General features: G+C 47.9%; 1 long non-coding RNA gene across 1 annotated transcript in view; it reads right to left on the bottom strand.

Moving 5' to 3' along the window:
• Positions 1 to 11210, bottom strand: part of LOC308459603 — a 28023-nt gene extending 16813 nt beyond the window's left edge. Inside the window, exons 1-2 of the long non-coding RNA XR_013978212.1 lie at positions 10653 to 11210; positions 8084 to 8150 (exon numbers count right to left, since the gene is read on the bottom strand). This is a non-coding gene — a long non-coding RNA (uncharacterized lncRNA). The remainder of the gene's footprint in view (positions 1 to 8083; positions 8151 to 10652) is intronic.
• Positions 11211 to 18969: the final 7759 nt, after the last annotated feature.

Below are 18969 nucleotides of genomic sequence, written 5' to 3'. Positions count from 1 at the left end.
ACTTGCGCTCCAGGTCGACGCGGAAGCGAGGCGTATTTTTGCCTTGGCAGTCGGGGAGCCGGTTGACAAGAAGCCTTCTGCACCTTCCCCGAAAATACAGAGAGCGCTCCCTCTCCTCCAGCCGCGCGAAGGAGATCACGAATCGGGCCTTGGCGCTCAGCGGTGCCAAAACAAGCCCTTCTGCCGGGGAGTTTCCCCGCTGGGAAAGTGAAGCAATCGAGGGAGGAGGGAGCCCCTCCGATCCCCTTTTCTTCAGCTTTTGTTCCCATATAAATCAAAGCGGCAGCTCTCCACCTTGCCTAGAGAAGGGCTGGTGCAATGGGAGCCCATCCTCGCGCGTTATGTACGGTATCTTCTCTTCCCACTTGAAAACGCGCTGCTCCCAGTTTTAAAAACTGGGCTGTGCTCCTCGCATCTACCGCGGGTAACTGGGCGGTGCCTCCCTTTTAATTTTCCCAATAACGGGACGTGTAAATAACAAAAACTTTTGAAAGAGCCCGGCTTTAAAATGAAACAAATCTAAGCGCGACCTGATCCACAGCGCTCTTGCTATGGAGCGCATTGATTTAAAAGGGGACTTTAGACGGCCCCGGCGAAATGTACATCCTTGGGTCAGAGAACTAGCTGGTCGTCTTGTCACTATGGATCGGACGCGGGGCGGGAATGCGTAAGGCAAAGCTTCCAAACGTGGTGTGGATCAAGTGCATTGCGATTGCTGGGTCATCTGACCCCCCCCCCCCCCCGGTTTGCAGACGGAGCCATGCAAGGTCGCCGGAACAGAATATGCAGGCAAAGAGCTGATAAAAGCTCCAGTCCTATTTGCCTGCCTCCTTCAACAGAAGTAGGCTTGGGAATCATTATAAAGCTGGCTTTGGTGGGGCGAGATTTTACTTGTGCCGCGCGGAGCTTTGAGCGTTACAAACCTTGGCAGCCTATCCTTTTTCATGGGCGGCAAACGGGAAAGTGACCATTTGGACTGGGACTCCTTGGCCAAGGCATCGAGAAGCTGCGTCGGGTCGCTGCGCTCCGATTATAGGCAGCTTTTTGAGCCACAGAGTTCTTACCCTTTGCCCATCTCCCCCCGCATGAAGAGTTCTGTGCGTGCCGAAGGCTTGCCATTTTCCACGATCCAACTGGTGGTCACCAAACTACCCAGCGCCCCCATCATTTCCCAAGATCGTGGTTCTGCCTTTCTGCCAAACCATTTTTTCCCCTGCCTGCCCCTCCTCCCTCTCTCTCTCCCTCTTCCCAAGGTCTCTTTCCCTCGTTTTCCGTTGCTCAGTAACTCCCTCCTTCCCTTTCCGCCGCAGTGTTTTCGCGCAGCAGCCTGTATATATTTGCACTGCACAGTTAACAAAAAAAAAAAAAAAAAAAAAAAGGTGGTGGTTGGGGGGTGGGGTTAGAGAGGTAGAGGGGGAGAGAGAGAAGGAAAAAAAACAACTTGCGAAAAGTCCTCACACTGTTTAATGGAAACATAAGTGCCTGGCTGGCCCCAATTAACACCTTGTGATAAGGCATTCCTAAAATGGGGGTGCCAGACACCAAATTGCGAATAAATGTATCTAATTAATCCGCCAAGGATGACACTGACAAACAAGCCTATATTTAAACCGAGATCGCGGGGCCTGGAGGATCGCGCCTTATTTGTTTACAATAACCGCGGAGGAAAGTTAAGAGAGCCCCGGCGGCTTTCCGCGAAGGTGACGCGGGCAGCGGGTTGCAGGAGCCTCGGCGCATCTTGCAGGCTGCGCCTGGGCAGCGGGGCGCACCGATCGAGCGACAGACGCCTCGAGGGGGCGGACGGGCCTGGCCTCCCGCCGTTTCCAGGCTGTAACCTCCACTGCAGAGCTGCACGCCTTATTGACTTTTACATTGCACCACCACCGGAACTGGTGCATCAAGCATGGCGTAAGGGGGTTTTCTGGGGCGGGCGGATAGCAGTACTGTTCCCTGCCCCGAGGGCGCGTACATTAAGCTGAACTGTGCAGCGGGAGCCGTGCTCATTGGTTACAGCCAAAGGGAAAACCCACCTCCAATGCATTGTTTTCCTCCTTAGTTACGCTCTAAAGATTTTTGTGTATTTCTTTTGTGTGTGTGGAGACCATGAAATGAGGCAGTATATAACAACAGTGGGTAAATATTCGACGTTACACGCAGCGTAGACCTATTGAAAGCAATGGACTTAAGGTACAGCAGTCCTTTGACGACGATCGACCCGGGGCTGCCACCCAGCAAACCCGCGGGATCGGTATTGTGGGGATGCGCAAAGTACGCGCAAACACACCACCTCCCCGCCTGTTTACTTAGGAACAAGCCTCGCTAAAGTCTGCGCGTAAACTCGAAGGCTGAGGACGAGTGATCTACCGATGTTTTCAGATTTTTTTTTCAAGCTATTGACAGCGCAGTCCTAGCCGTGACTGCTCGGATGGAAGTCCTATTCAGCTCAATGGGGTTTCCTCCCCCCAGGTTTGTCGGGTTAGGATTGCAGCCCGAATTAGTTTTTGTTTCTTTTGTAAGTTGCCCGATAACATAGGCTCGCTGGGCGCTGTGTAAATGAAATGTTTGGCTTTTTTCGTTGAATTACTGGTTCTAATCTAAACAGTGTACGATCAAAGGCAAGAGGAAAGTGAATGCAATGCTTGACACAGAAAAGTTGCAAGAGCGATTATGTATGGACTAACTCGCAGGCAAATGCGCCCACACACATACACAGCCTTTCCGGTGATTATTATTTTTAATCGTCCTTTTAGTTGGTTGATTCTCAGGCGCGCGAGTTGATTCTCAGGCGCGCGTCTTTATCAAGCGAGAGCGAAACGAGACCCCGCCATTGGGGAGTCCAGAAACTGGATGTCTCCGGGGTCCCCGTCGGAAATCGTTCTTTACAGGCTGTATACGCACCAGACATTTAAAGCGTTAATTGAGGCCAGCCAAGCACACGAGTCCCCCGTAAAAATAATAATAAGAATAAGAATGCTGGGAAGCGTAGTACCTTAAGCGTGCTGGGAATTGTAGTTCGGTGAGGGGGTAAACTACAGTTCCCTGTATTCTTTGAGGTGGGAAGCTGTACGCTTTAAACGTGCCAACAGAAAACAAGCGACGAGAAGATGGGCACACCCTCCCTCTCCAAACCGTCCAGGTTTCCAGTTGCTAGGGGTGGAGAAAATCACGCGCTTTTTTTAATCGTGTCAAGTCAAAGAGGACCACTTAATCCCATCTTAAACCCATTTGCGGGAAAGCCCCTGACCCGGTCCCCTCCCCGCCTGGTGCCCAGTCCCAGAATTTCCCCCTGAGGAGCACGTCTAGGGACTTGCGCTTGCCTGCGCTCCTTTCCGCGCAGGATCCGCTGCCTTGTACAGGGGGCGGCCAGGCGTCAGTTCGCGAAGGGAGCAGCGGATCTCGGCTCGTCTGGGCCCTGGGGAAGCTTTTGAAAGTTTAATCTTTTATTTTGTTTTTGTGTAGGTTAGAAGCTGCCCAGAGTGGCTGGAACAACCCCATCAGAAGGCGGGGTACAAATAATAAAATTCTTTTTCTTCTTGGGCGATCACTCGTAGCCGAGTCTGATTTTTTAAAAAAACAACGCCCATACATATCAGTTTTATTATGCATTTTGAACAAAATACAAGCATATTACCTCTTACAGCCATGGTTCCTTCTAAATCCATGTCGTCGTCTTCTTCTTTGGCGATCACTCGTAGCCAAGTAAGATTGTCTTCCATAAACACGGTTTTAACAGTGGGTCCTTAAGTGACTGTGGAGGCCAAATCTGGATCCACACGTCCTTCCACAGTGGGGACATAGGTTTCCGGGCGTGAGTTGATCATGGTGAGGAATTTGCCAAGCGTCCATTGCTCATAGCGCGTTTCTCCCTTGCCTCCTGACTTTGTGTCTTCAAAGTCCATGACACCTTTGGTAAAGGCTGTTCTCCAGTTGGAGCGCTCGCAGGCCAGTGTTTCCCAGCTGTTGGTGTTTATATGGGTGGCGGGGGAGGGGTATGAACTGGTACCCTCATACCCATAACTGCAAAAAGAGTCAGAGCAACTTTCAGTAATAAGGAGCATGGACCCTGCAATAAACACCTGTCTGGAAATGAAAAAATGGGGGGGGGGGGAGGGCAATCCTCTATATGTTTCCTTAAATGTAAGACATGCTGAGAATTCATTCCCAGGTAAGGAGATACAAAGCATTGTGGTTAGTTTTCCCTGAGAGCAAGAAGTTTCTATATTTGCATGGAAACAAATATGCAAATATTTAAGCGAAGAATGGGAATCTCCACAAGGGTGGGGGGGATGTCTGAACATCAGGAAGGGGAGGTGTACTGTAAATCAATCATCTGGACAGTCACTCAAAGGTAAATCCCTTCATGTTCATTGGGGCTTCCTCCCATTAAGTTGACACAGCATGTTATTTTACAGTACTTGGAGGAACTGATGCGGGTGGCGCTGTGGTCTAAACCACTGAGCCTCTTTGGCTTGCTGATCAGAAGGTTGGCGGTTCGAACAGGGCCATCTTAAGTATATCCGGCGCCGTGGTGCAAAGATCCCTCCGCCCCCCCCCCCCATTTCCCAGAGTTGCCCACTTTTTTATGGCAAGCTTTGTGGGGCTGGAGGAGGCAGTTAGTGGCTCCTCTGGCGGGGAAGAGGCGGAGGCTCCGGACATGGCGCTGCTTCAGCAAGGTGGGTGAGGGTGGCGAGCTGATGCCGGGAGGCGCTGCGCCCAGCCTCCGCCTCTTCCCTGACGCTCTCCAGAACTTGGCGCCCTGGCACCCTATGCCACTTGCCTCCATGGGCAAGGTGCCCCCTGGGTTTGAATCCCTGCAACAGGGTGAGCTCCTGTTGCTCTGTCCCAGCTCCTGCCAACCTAGTAGTTTGAAAGCATGTCAGTGCAAGTAGATAAATAGGTACCGCTGCGGCGGGAAGGTAAACACTGTTTCTGTGCACTCTGGTTTGCATCACGGCATTCTGTTGCACCAGAAGCGGTTTAGTCATGCTGGCCACAGGACCCGGAAAGCTGTTTGAGGACAAACACCGAGATGAGCGCCACAACCCTATAGTTGCCTTTTACTGGACTTAACTGTCCAGGGCTCCTTTACTTTTTTACCATTACTTGGAGGAGGAACAGACTGGTTTTGGCATAAGCTCTCTGGCCACAAATGCCACAATAAATAGCACCATCCAGTGCACATCACCTTGGAAGTGAGTACAGTTGTGTTCAATGGGACTTGCTCCCAGAATTATTTCCTTTCGCAGAACTACAGCCTCAGTGCAATCCTATGCCTGTGTACTCAGCCAGATGTAAATCCGAATCTAGCCCAATGGAAGAGAATCACTCACTAGTAACTACTAGTTAGTTTTCAAGGTGAACTTGTTGCCATTCCATCAGCCCCAGCCAACATCGCCAATGCTCAGAGATGATTGGGCATTGCATTCACACAGGTGTAGCGGCCTAGGGTTGTGGAGGGTGTGTGTGTCAAAAATACACTACTATTTCTGCAGCAGGGTCTCTGTCTCCAGCATCCTAGAGGCCTCCAATTGGGATGAAGGAGGAGCCTTTTAGCCAAGGTCTTCATATCCTTCCCGCTGATTGGAGTCAATCAGAGTGAAAGGAGATGAGTCAGCCATTGGCTTCTGGGGAACTCTGGAGAAAGTGTGCAGGAAAAAACCCTGAGGAGTGTGTGCCCTCCCACATGCTCCAATGCATACAAATGATGTCATGTGGACACTGAGAAAAACTTGCATGCATGAGAAAGGCCGGTCAAAGGATAAGCACCAATTTGGAAACACCCTGATTCTAATTAGCGCAAGGAGCTTAGAGTGAGTCTGGGAAGAGCTCTGTGTCCAGAGACCTTTTCCTAGTAGTAGGAAGCAATTGTAGAACACAGTCATTTGTTTATTTCATACATTTTATGCATTGCTTTATTGAAAAACAAACAAACAAAAAGCACCTACAATGGGTCAAGGGCCAAACGGTATTTCCAGGATTGGAGCAGATCTTATTTCCTCTGCCTTTTTATGTGTGGAAGAAAGCAGAAATGCTGCTCTGGAGTTTTTCTTTTTAGATACAGTATGAAAGCTCTGGTAACTGGGCATCGGAGCTTCCCAGAACCTCAAAGAAAACAAATGTGACGCCATCTAGTGCCCAAGAGCATACACAGCAAGCACAGCTTTCTGCTACAATGGCTTCTGTCAACCCTGATGTATTATGTTTTACCTCCACTGCTGGAGGGTGTGTGCTTCTGAATGCCAGTCACTGGGAACAGCAAGATGGGGGAGTGTGCCTAAACTCAGGTCCTGCTTGTGAATTTATTATAAGCAACTGGTTGGCCACTGTGAGAACAGGATGCTGGAGAGTGGATGAGCCACTGACCTGCCCCACCATGTTTTCCTTATGCAACCCTATCAACTAAGCTTATGCAGGTGGCGCTGTGGTCTAAACCACAGAGCCTAGGGCTTGCCGATCAGAAGGCTGGCAGTTCGAATCCCCGCAACGGGGTGAGCTCCCGTTGTTCCCAGCTCCTGCCAACCTAGCAGTTCGAAAGCACGTCAAAGTACAAGTAAATAGGTACCGCTCTGGCAGGAAGGTAAACAGCGTTTCTGTGGGCTGCTCTGGTTTTGCCAGAAGCGGCTTAGTCATGCTAGCCACATGACCTGGAAAAACTGTCTGCAGACAAACGTTGGCTCCCTCGGCCTGTAAAGCGAGATGAGCGCCGCAATCCCAGAGTAGTTCGCGACTGGACTTAACTGTCAGGGGTCCTTTACCTTTACTCCTCCTAACAATATTGTTTCCCCACCCCCCAGGTAGGTAAGAAGGCTGTGAAGGCAGATGGTTTCATAAGTTTGAGCAACTTCACCGTTCCTTATCCATCAAATTAAAAGCACAGAAGTTTATGACACGTTGGAGGAAATACGCCAATGTGGTGCTGTGGTTAGAGTGTCGGATTAGGACCAAGAGACCTGGATTTAACCCCACTCAGCCATGAAGTTACCTGGGTGACCTTAGACTATTCCCTGCCTCTCAGCCCAACTTACTTCGCAGGGTTCTTATGGGGATTAAATGAAGAGGGAGGGAGAACCACGTATGCTACCGTTGAGCTCCTTGGAAGAAAAGGTGGGATATAAATGAAATAAATAAATAAATAAATAAATAACTACACGATAGGTTAGAAGCAATAATAAACTAGTAGCGTAAGGTACACACAACTGAAAGGTAAAAGTGGGTGTATCAAACAAGCAGGACCTTTGCTCAGTGGATACCATTAACACATTGCTATTTGCTGCGTATTTTCTTCTATCGCTTGCAGTCACAAGAAAATACAGTATAATGGTAAAAAAAAAAAAAAAAGGTAAAGGACCCCTGGATGGTTAAGTCCAGTCAAAGGAGACTATGGAGTTGCAGTGCTTATCTTGCTTTCAGGCCAAGGGAGCCGGTGTTTGTCCACAGACAGCTTTCCGGGTCATGTGGCCAGCAGGACTAAACTGCTTCTGGCGCAACAGGACACCGTGACGGAAAGCAGAGTGCACGAAAACGCTATTCACCTTCCCGCTACAGTGGCACCTATTTATCCACTTGCACTGGTATGCTTTCGAACTGCTAGCTTGCCAGGATTTGGGACAGAGCAACAGGAGTTCACTCCGTCGCGGGGATTTGAACTGCCAGCCTTCCGATTGGCAAGCCCAAGAGGCTCAGTGGTTTAGACCACAGCGCCACCCACTCCCTAACACAGTATAATGACTATGAGGCTAACACCCATACAGCTTTCTCTCTGTATGCCCAAAGTTTAACCTTGCACCTCATTCAGATGAAGCAATTCTCAGAATATCTAGATGTGAGTAAGCATGCCTCTCTCGTTCCAATTTTGGGCATGTATGAAAGGCTATGGTGCAATTCTAAATCCAGTTTTATATGGATGAAAGGACATTTTCTGCAAAATTATTTAGTTTTTATCCTGCACTTGTTCTCAAGAAGTTCAAAGTGATGAACACAGTTCTTTTCCCCCTCCCCGTTTTATATCTACAACAATCCTGCGAGTCAGGTCAGGGTGAAAGAGAAAGACCAGCCTAAGCTCCCCCAGTGACAATCCACTCACCAGTAAGAATTTCTGAATTAAGCATGTCCTCTCTTCCACTAGCTGGTGGGGTATGGTGACTTCCTTCCTGAGGGAGAAACATGAAAGAGAGGATACAAGTCAGCTGAAACTATAGTTTATGCCAAAGACTGACAGCATTTAATTGAGGAGGGGGTTTGAAGGCAACAAGGACAATATAGGCCAAACTTTCACTGAGGTGTTCAACCAAGAGTGGGGAACCTGTGGCCTTCCAGATATTGCTGGACTACAATTCCCATCATCCCTGACCATTGGTTAAGTTGACTTGGGCTGATGGGAGTTGGAGTCAAAACAACTTATAGATAGCCACAGGTTCCTATCCTTGTGGTAAACTTTTGTGTGGGGAGCAATACTCCTCCCAGATTTCAGGTGGACAAATTAGATTACCAGATTCCAGGCTGATACGCTAATTCTCTATGCATTGGGATGTATTTATTTCGGTGTGAAAGATCACTTAATCGTGTGAGCGCACACCTGCAGTCTGAAGCGTTGCAGCCCAGATACAGGTTTTCCTCCTCTGGGAGAGCCAAGCCATGGATCAGAGAGAACGTTCAGCGGATAGCACAATGGCAGAGAGTGGGAAGGACAGTATCTCAGATACGTTGGGCCTACAAGGATTTGTCCATACGTGGTTAAGAACTCTCTGATTATCAGAGGACTTATATCTTGCTTTTCTGATTCCAGAAGCAAATCCACAAAGTGGTTTGCATCAGCAGAAGTTAATTAATTACCAAAAATCAATTTTAAAAATACAAGCAAAGACTATAATCAAAAACAGTGAAATGAATTAGTAGTGGATCAAAACACAAAAGCCCAGAGAGGGATCACTTCTTAAACCTGTGGGGAACCTCTGGCTCTCCAGGTGTTTGTTGAACTATAATTTCCATAATCCCTGACAATTGACCAAGGTCTGTCAGGCCACAAGTTCTCCATTCTTGGCCTAAGGCAGGGGTCAGCAAACTTACCGCGCCTTGGGCCAGTGTCTCCAGCGCCAATTGCACTGGGGGAGCGCGTGCCCATATGCGTGCACGCACGCTATTTTCGGCACACCTCCAGGTTGGAGGAGCACCTGAAATAGCTTGTGCGCATGTGCATGGGCCTCCTCCAACCCGGATATGCACTGGAAATAACACTTGTGCATGTGCAAACAACGCTCCTCCGACCCGGAAGTGGGCAGCCACGCAGCGCTGGTATGAGCGGGCGGCAGGGGTCACCATGGGCCGGATAAACGAGTCTCTCGGGCCTTATCTGGCCCGCAGACCTTAGTTTGGGGACCCCTGGCCTAAGGGAATAGGCACGTTCCTATAGGGCAGTCTTCACCAACCTCATGCACTCCAGATGTTTTGGACTACAAACAGTGCGCTACTGGCTGTTGCTGGTGGGAGCTGTAGTCTGAAACATCTGGAAGGTACCAGGTTCGCAAAGAACGACATGGAGGAGACAGCCCTTCAATTATTGTGGGTCCAAGTCATTCAGGTCTTTAAAGATGGTGACCAAAATTTTGGATTTCACCTGGAATAGGACGATACCCATTGGTTTCCATAGATACTGTAGAATACTAAGGATCTGTAATGATGGGGGAAAGGAGCTGGACAGGGACAATCAACTTGATGTTTAGGATTTCATGTAACTGGAAGAAGAAGCATTGATAAAATTCACATTCACATTGGTTACTGAGGTAAATCTTTGTGGGCAGAAGTTCATTTTTCACAAGGCAGCCTTGCACATTGCCACGTTTTCAATTCCTTTTTTCCTTTCTTCTTTTGCGCCTGATTCTTCAGAGAGATTTATGATTATGTTGATGATGACCACACACAGCCTTTTCTTCCCCTCCTTGCCTGGCAGAATATCCCCGTATGCTAATTATATGATGATGTCGGCTAATATAAATATTAATCTCATCCCTTTTGGGAAGGATTTTAGTGCTTGCTGGATTTCATGAAATATAATCCAGGGGAGAATAACATTATACTGCCAGTGTGGAATGCAAACTACGATTTGAATAAAATGATAGGGATGGTATCAAATAGTTCCTTGAGGGAGTATTATGCTCTGAGCTGTCACAACGGATTGCCTGAATAAACTAGACTGGAGATGTGATCCTAATCATATTGATGAAACATTCATCTGAAAGAATGAGTACAACCAGAAGGGACTCACTAGGAATACAATTAAATCCTAATCTGGGCAGGAGAAATCCTCTGAAGAGACGATGGCTGGAAAACAATGAGAATAGGAAGGGGGAAACTAGGTGAGGCGATGTTCGGCTTTCTGGTATCGTCCCTCGGACCTCCATAAAGAAGGCAGCGGCCCATCAAACCCAGTCCACTATAATGTTTAAAAGTCCACTCCATGTTTTCTACTAGGCCTAGCAGACCAGAATCCGGAGCCATTTTAGGTTTTCCTCAGGGCTCACTTCCTTCTCACTCTAGGCTTGGTCAGCCAGACTCAGGTAGGCCTCAGCGAACAGATCTGTTTGCACTAAAGCTGCTTAAACGAAGCTGGACTTTTGCTTTGAAGAGCATTTCCCAGGGTCCACAAAGAAGCTTACCCAGGAATCAGTACTATTTTTCTAGAAAAAGAGGTGCCGGAACTTGTCACGAACGCCTCCCTCGTTCTATTGAATGACAACAGCTCTGACCTGAAAAGTGCTGGAACTGAATTCCGGAAAGTTCTGGCTGAAAAAAGCCCTGATCCTTGGTAATCCAGGCATGCACCTGAAGTTCAAGTTCTGCTGCTGGTTCAGGTGCTGCTGGTTTAATCCTCCACCTCATCTCGGGTTGCCCTTTCCTTCTGACCCCTCTTGGCACCCGGCCTGCTTGTCTTCCTAGAATTGTGCCTGTTTACCTGGCTGTTCAACCTTGTTAACCTGCCTATTTTTGCTTTCATACAGCTGGGGGGGGGGGGAGCCCTGCCTGGACTGTTGTATTGCAATCTATGTGGGGCTTCCCTTGCCGCTGGTCTCAAGGCTGCAGCTTGGGCAGGACCCCACAGCCCAGATGAGGGCTGGTGCTCCTTATCGGGCACACATCCTGCCAGTGCTGAGCGTGCTGCACTGGCTGCCAATCAGACACCAAGCCTTTTTTGGGGGGGATTCTGCTACTTACATACAAAGCCCTAAATAAATCTGCACCAGGTTACTACCACCTTCTGCTCTGTCGCCCGCTAAGGGTGCTACAGCCAGCAAATGTCACCTTTTGAGATCCTCTCTAAAGAACAGCGAAAGAGATCTTTTCTATCTGAGCTCAGCTGGTTAGAGCAGGGGTCAGCAAATTTTTTTAGCCATGGGCCAGTCCACTGTCCCTCAGACCTTGTGGTGGGCCAGAGAAGGGGCACCTAGGGAGGAGAGAGCTGGAAGAAGAGGTGAGGGGGGCAAGTAGTCCTACCCTCTAGCCCCAGCCCCAGCCGCTGCGCTTACCTTCCCAGGGGCTGCCGCCACCACCACCACCACTACTGTTTGTTCTTCTTGTGGGTAGGCAGAGCGAGCTCGTCCGCTCTGCTTTCTGGCCCCCAGGAGCACCAGGGCGGCGGTGGCAGCAGCGGCAGAGGGAAGATGAGCGGCTCGAAAGGGCTGGCTCCAGAGAGGGACTGCTTAAAATGGCACTCAGTCAGCTCAGCCTAGCCCTCATCCTCCTCTAGGCAAGGCGAGGAGAAGCCAGGAGGAGGGAGGGAGGAGTGTGGGGGGGGGGAAATGGAATGGGGCAGGGAGGGATATGGCACAGCCCGAACGAACAGAAACCCCATGCCAATCCACGGACAGTCTGCTGGCCGGATCCTGAAGGCAATTGGGCCTGATCCAGCCCGCAGCCCTTAGTTTGCCAACCCCTGGGTTAGAGGTAAAAATGTAAAGGTAAAGGGACCCCTGACCATTAGGTCCAATCGTGGCTGACTCGGGGGGTTAGAGGTAAGGGCCCTTATATGGTTAAGTCCAGTCAAAGGCGATTATGGGGTTGCGATGCTCATCTCGCTTTCAGGCCGAGGGAGCCGGCGTTTGTCCACAGACAACTTTCTGGGTCATGTGGCCAACATGACTAAACTGCTTCTGGCGCAACAGGACATCGTGACGGAAACCAGTGTGCACGGAAACGCTGTTTACCTTCCCGCCGCAGCGGTACGTACTTATCTACTTGCACTGGTGTGCTTTCGAACTGCTAGGTTGGCAGGATCTGGGACAGAGCAACGGGAGCTCACTCTGTCATTGGGATTTGAACTGCCCGCCTTCTGATCGGCAAGCCCAAGAGGCTCAATGGTTTAGACCACAGCGCCACCCATGTGTGTATCAGCATGGTGCTGATAATGCCAAGGTTTGCAGGTTCGATCCCCCTATGAGAGGACAGCTGCATATTCCTGCATTGCGGGGGGTTGGGCTAGATGATCCTCAGGGTCCCTTCCAACTCTGCAGTTCTATGATCTTCGGGATTATCTCCAATCTCAGCTCCGTGGTGCTTAGCATCGAGATCTGAGAAGCTTTCACCACAACACAATGTGGCCCTGTGGTTGAAAAATGTTCCCTGCGCTTCTGCTATGTGCAGTTAACCTGGGAGCAACTCCCATGGAACTTAGTAGAGTTTACTTCTGAGTAAATCTCTGAGTGGGCCTAACCCATAGTGCTAGCCCTCTGTTTTCAGTGTCAACACTCCAGCCACATATAATGAAATGAGGAAGAAAAGGTTTCTTTCTGATAAATCCCCACTTCCCTTGAGCCAATCCTCTTTTGTCCAATGTCCTTAGCATGCTGTTTGCCTTGACTGCAGCCCAAGAGGTAATGTCCATTTCTTCTAGCAGAAAAAAGAGGTTTTATAGGTTACATTTAAGAGTGGCAGCCCTAAAAGATACAGATCTTTTGCCTGGGGTTAACAACTCCGGAGATTTCTGAAGGTACATTAACACCTTAGGTACCACACAGCAACAAGCATACATCTTTGGAAGATGGAAGCAAATCAGACACTGCCTTTGTATGTCGCAGGGGATTACACCGTTTTAGTGTTTATGCCCTTTGGCTTTACAAATGTACCTGTCAGTGCTCCAGAGGTTAGCGAGGAGGGTCTGGGTTAAAATGGACTTACTGGAGTTATTTTGCTTTCTGCAGATCACGTGGAAACTTCAGGAAATTGGGAAAGGCTTGTTGTGATTCAGAAGGATTATGGAGCCTTTGGTTGTTTAACGTTGTTGGGCTTTTATGGTGCTTTTAGGCAATGCTTTTCTTCTGCATACCCTTTGCATACCCAGAAAAAAGCACTGCTTTTATGGATTTGTGCTGGTCTGGCTTGCTGCTCAATATGCGCGCAAGCTACCTAAACTGGAGAAATTCAGAATCTACAGAGTGGCATCCGTCAGTTGAATTGTTTTATGGCTTATCTAATAATGCATGTTTAGAAACCGGAAGGATTCCTGTTTTGGTCATATAAGTGTGACCTGCAACAAAATGGTGGAGTCTGGAGTGCTCTTATTCAGGATGCCGGCCAGCCATGACCTTTCCCAGGATATTCCATTCCATCCCCCCCATAATTTTCAGTTCTGCCATGCAACAGTCAGTCAGCATTCGGCTGTTTAGGGGATTCGTTTCCCTCCTCAAAAATTCATTGTCCATCTGAAAACCTTGGTGTCCCCCTTTGTCTGCTGATATCGTCCCTTTTTTGTGTGGGTCATGCTGCTTTGGCTACTTAAGGACTGACAGTTGGAAAATGAGTGGACTCTTGGAAAACAATATAGGATTGTGTAACTTCAGAGTACCCCAGAGTACCTAAGGAGCTTACTGGGAACTCACTGTATGAAACTGAAGCCCGGGGGTCAAGAACACTAGGGATAACATTGACGCTTTTGAGTTACTGGTATTATTAGTTAGTAGTAGTAGTGTTCATACTGTTATTAGTAATAGTCTTGGTAGTATTAATAGTAAAGATAAAAGTAAAAGACCCCTGGATGGTTAAGTCCAATCAAAGGCGACTATGGGGTTGTGGCGCTCATCTTGCTTTCAGGCCGAGGGAGTCGGTGTTTGTCCACAGACAGCTTTTCTGGCTCATGTGGCCAGCATGACTAAACCACTTCTGGCGCAACAGAACACTGTGACAGAAGTCAGAGTGCATGGAAACGCTGTTTACCTTCCCGCCGGAGCGGTACCTACCGTATTTATCTGCTTGCACTGGCGTGGTTTTGAACTGCTAGGTTGGCAGGAGCTGGGACAGAGCAACGGGAGCTCACCCCATTGCGGGGATTCAAACCACTGACCTTCTGATCGGCAAGCCCAAGAGGCTCAGTGGTTTAGAACATAGCGCCATCCGCTTCCCATAGTATTAGTAGTATTCATATTATTAGTAGCATTTCTTACCTGTCCTTCACCAGAAGGTCATAAGGTATACTACATATATAAAACAACAAACAGTTTAAAAAAATCAGTCTATAAAATGCATTATAGGGAGGGCACCCAAATCAGTTATTCAATTTCCCAAGAGATGGACATAAGCTGTAAAGGAATGATGCTTAGATGTACCTCTGTGGGGAGGGAGTTCTACCAGTGGCAGACTTGTGGTTTAAATTTTCAGTGCTGCCTTGTGTGATGCCAAAATTTGATGCCCTGCGCCTCTCACCTTCCACTGTTTGTCATTATTGCAGCCCTGAGGGCAGGTGAACTAGCCGTGCTCCCCTAAATCCTCTGGCTCTATATTCTTTGAGCCACCGTTGAGAAGATCCTCTCACGAGCCCCAATCCCACTGAACTTCTTAGAGAGATGGAAGAAGTTCCAGGCGGTTTCCTCTGCTCGGCCTCCTGCTTAGAGAAGCTTAAAAGGTTGGTTTTGTTGCTTGGGTAGCCACAGGACTGGACCCTCAGCACCCTTTTGCAGCCCACCACTCTAAAAAATCACCCACCTCCTGTTTTATAGCTGTGTGACACAATTTACATGCTTAGCCCAGGCTCCAGCCTTAGTCACACAACTGGAAATATCTTCTCCTAAGAGTTTGGATAAATGCTTTCATCATGTGGCTCAGATATCTTAGCATTGCCTGATCATTGCTTTTTTTGGGGGGGGGGTGTTGCTTATATAATGAAAAGCTGAAGAATCACACATTTCATTAGATGTGGTTACATACAGAATTACCTTATCTGATCCATTAGAAATGATGTTAGTACTGTATAAGCAAATTCAAAAGACATGTACAAAAATGGAAAGTTGGTAAAAAGAGATGTATAGAAAGGAAGCTAATAATACAGTGATATCTCTGGTTACGAACTTAATTCGTTCTGGAGGTCCGTTCTTAACCTGAGGTACCACTTTAGGTAATAGGACCTCCTGCTGCCGCCGCACCGCTGCCGCATGATTTCTGTTGCCATCCTGAAGCAAAGTTCTTAACCCAAGGTACTATTTCTGGGTTAGCGGAGTCTGTAACCTGAAGCGTCTGTAACCTGAAGCGTCTGTAACCCGAAGTACCACTGTAATACGAATAGTGTAAAAAGAGAGAGAGAGAGAGAGAGGACACCATAGAAGAGGGGGAAAGAATGAGAAATGAAGGGGGAAAGAGGAGAAAAAGAAAAGAGAGAGCAGGGGAAAATGTGTATATTTGTATGTGTACGGTATACGCAAACTACATAATCCATTTTCAAAAGATTTTTGTTATTAGTTTTACCTCCCTAGCTGGCTGCAATGCTTTGCTGCCATCTAGTGGGGGGAAAGTCAGTGAAAATGATTGTTTTAGAATCAATTGTCTGAGAAACTTAGAAATTATCTCACACAGATTACAGGGAAATACATTTTCTGTTTCTGGATAGGTTCCTTCAGCAAACATACAATTGCTTCATCTTTCACACATCATCTCTGAAGTCTTAAAATAGCACAGCCCCCACCCACCTCCTGACCTCTTTCCCTCAAACCGTCTCAAGATTCCATTCTTTTCTGTTCCTACTGTATCCTTTCCATTTTTTTAAAAAAATAATTCTCCAGACTAGATTTATTTTTACTGGTTGTTTCTTCAAGATGACTTATGCATGAGACAAAAGCCTTTGAGGATCCCAATTGCAATTTGGAGCTAAGATGGGGGATAAATTTGTTTCAGTTCACACTTGAAGGTGAACTTAACAAATCTGCATTTGCTAAAACACAGCCATTATTCAAAATTTGCACATATCCAAATTCTGCAGCCAAATAACACATAACCAAAATGCATATCCTAGGGTAAAACGTGAATATAAAGGCATATGTGTGTGTATGTGTGTGAAAATAACATACAAATGCATTATATTAAGGGAAATTGCTTTGCAAAAATGTGTGCATTGGGCAAAATTGCATATAAAAATGTGTATCCTGGGAGAAATCCGTACCAAAAACGATGATGAATTTTCATGAGGCCTTAAAAAAAATCTGGAGAATTGAACTGAAGACTGTAAAAGTGAAAAACTGAAACTGACATCTTCTCCCATCCCTACTTTGGAGCAGTTTTTAGAAGTGTAAGCCTCGCATTGTCCTTTAACTATGAACATGGGATACTGGGAAAGTTCTTTTGAGCATTGCAGGTTGAGCTTAAATCAGAAGAAATTATTTTATGGGGGCTCTCTAGTCAGTTCTTTGAGGAAGTAGCGTATCATCCTGTCCTTATCTGTTCTGTGTCCTTTACTATTTTTCCAACACACTCTGCCTTTCAAATAAGCCATGGGGATGGGGACATATTGCTAGGTCAATAATATTGAATTGAAAATATTTGCTAGGTTGCAGTGGCAGCCTAATAAATTATTTTCCCCACATGGGGAAGAGGGTGAAAAAGGCACCGCCAATCAACTCCCTTCACAATTCTCATGCTCAAAATCTTCTCATTCATTTCTTCAACTCCTGAACATCTTCCCAATGATGGGAGGACATTAAAAGCCTCTGCTTCCTCCCTCCAATCTCCAATCTGCCCCCTCTTTTAACTCCACCAACACTTTTCAAACATCCCCTTCCCTAGCAGACGGGAGCACTAAAACATCAGGATCCCCTAAATGGTGCCCATATTTTATATACAGTGGTACCTTGGGTTACAGACGCTTCAGGTTACAGACTCCGCTAACCCAGAAATATTACCTTGGGTTAAGAACTTTACTTCAGGATGAGAACAGAAATCGTGCTCCAGCGGCGCAGCGGCAGCAGGAGGTCCCATTAGCTAAAGTGGTACCTCAGGTTAAGAACAGTTTCGGGTTAAGAACGGACCTCCGGAACTAATTAAGTTCTTAACCCAAGGTACCACTGTATTACAACAAATTCTACTGTGCCTCAAGGACATGCAAAGCAGGCTAGGAAGTAGGGGTGTGCACAGGGCCGTCTTTACCCGGGGGTGCAAGGGGTGCGGGGCACCCGGGTGCCAAATTCTGGGGGGCGCAAAATGTATACCCACTGTATACTGGTCCCTCTTGATCAGCAGCAGTGAAAAGCAATGGAGCAAAAGTCGCCGCCCCCCTGCTCCATCCCTCTTACTCCGTAGCATCAAATATTCCCGACGAGTCAGGAAACAAAGGCAGTTTTCCCCGGCTGCGTCGTTGTTACAGGTGAGCGATTTCCCCCCTAAAGAAAGGTCAACAAAGTTAATTTGGGGGTGCTGGGCAGATCTTTGCCCCCCGGCGGCGCATATGCTAAAGACAGCCCTGGGTGTGCATCAGATTCAGATGAATCCCAAATCAAGAACCAAAGTGGGTTAATTCAGACATATTCAGGGTCTGTCAGAGGCAAAGTGGGATCTCATCAAAGTACCCTAAAAAAACAGGGACCTCCAATGAGATTTGGGGTGATCTGGAGATTCTGAGATTTTCTTTAGTGCAGCATACCTGCAAAAATCAAAACATTTCTCCCCAAATTTGCCATGAATATTCACTGCCTGAGGACCATTTCACCTTAATACACACATGTGCTTTAAATGCTCATAACAAGACAGTGCCAGTGTCTGGACCTCATCTATGTGAACTGGCTGGTAATCAATGTCACTGTGTTCCTCATCCAGCTTCTGTATAACTACCATCAGCCATTTCTTTTAAAAGATCACATTTAACTACAGTGGTACCTCAGTTTAAGAACAGTCCGGTTTAAGAACGATTCAGTTTACAAATGCCGCAAAACCGGAAATTGTGTCCCGGTTTGAGAACTTTACCTCAATCTAAGAACGGAATCCGAATGGTGGAAGGGCACCGGAGGCGGGAGGCCTCATTAGGGAAAGCATGTGTGATGGGACGATGAGCTGCTTGTGTGTAAAATCCTAGTCCCTCAGAGTTTGGTCAAGTTTGCAAACCTCTGTCTGTAACGGAGCCCCTTAAACATGGCTCCGTCAGTCGCTGGCAGATTCCGACAGTGGTTGCTTTCGGAATCGCTTCCAACATAAAAGCTCCTTAACGGAAACACGTCTTCTGGACTCTCTGCGTGACAGTTTCCGGCGAGGAGTGGGTGTCCCTACAGGAGGTCCTGAAACCTCCCCACTGTTTTCGCTGGAAGTGTCTCTGAGCCATCCCTCCAGCTCCCTTTCCCTCAGCTCAGCTCCTCTCCCCCTACTGGTTCCCTCTTCAGCTGCTGAGTCTCTCCCAACCTGTGTGAGCCCTTTCACTTCCCTTCCTTCCGATGGCAGTTCCCTGACATCCACCTCCCCTCCAGGGCCCCCTTCATCCCCTCTCGCCCCCTCCTCTACGGGCGGTGAGGAGGCAAAACCCCGGAATGAACTTCCTTCATCTTCCGATGTCCCGAACACTTCTCTCCACCTGTTGCGGTTCCTGGTCTCGAAGTACTCCTCCTCCTCAGAGTCCATCTCCCCTTCCCCTTCCGATTCCGAGAATCCTTCCAACTCCTCCTCCTCATCGGTGGTCCCAAAGTATTCCCTCCGGAACCTCTCCACAGGCTGAGGTTTCCTTGGGAACCTTTGATG

The sequence above is a fragment of the Podarcis pityusensis genome (genome assembly GCF_964106645.2).
Source record: "Podarcis pityusensis genome assembly, chromosome: 12".
Taxonomy (NCBI): Eukaryota; Metazoa; Chordata; class Lepidosauria; order Squamata; family Lacertidae; genus Podarcis; species Podarcis pityusensis.
The sequence above is the reverse complement of the archived record's forward strand: the minus strand, read 5'-3'. Positions and strand labels throughout refer to the sequence as shown.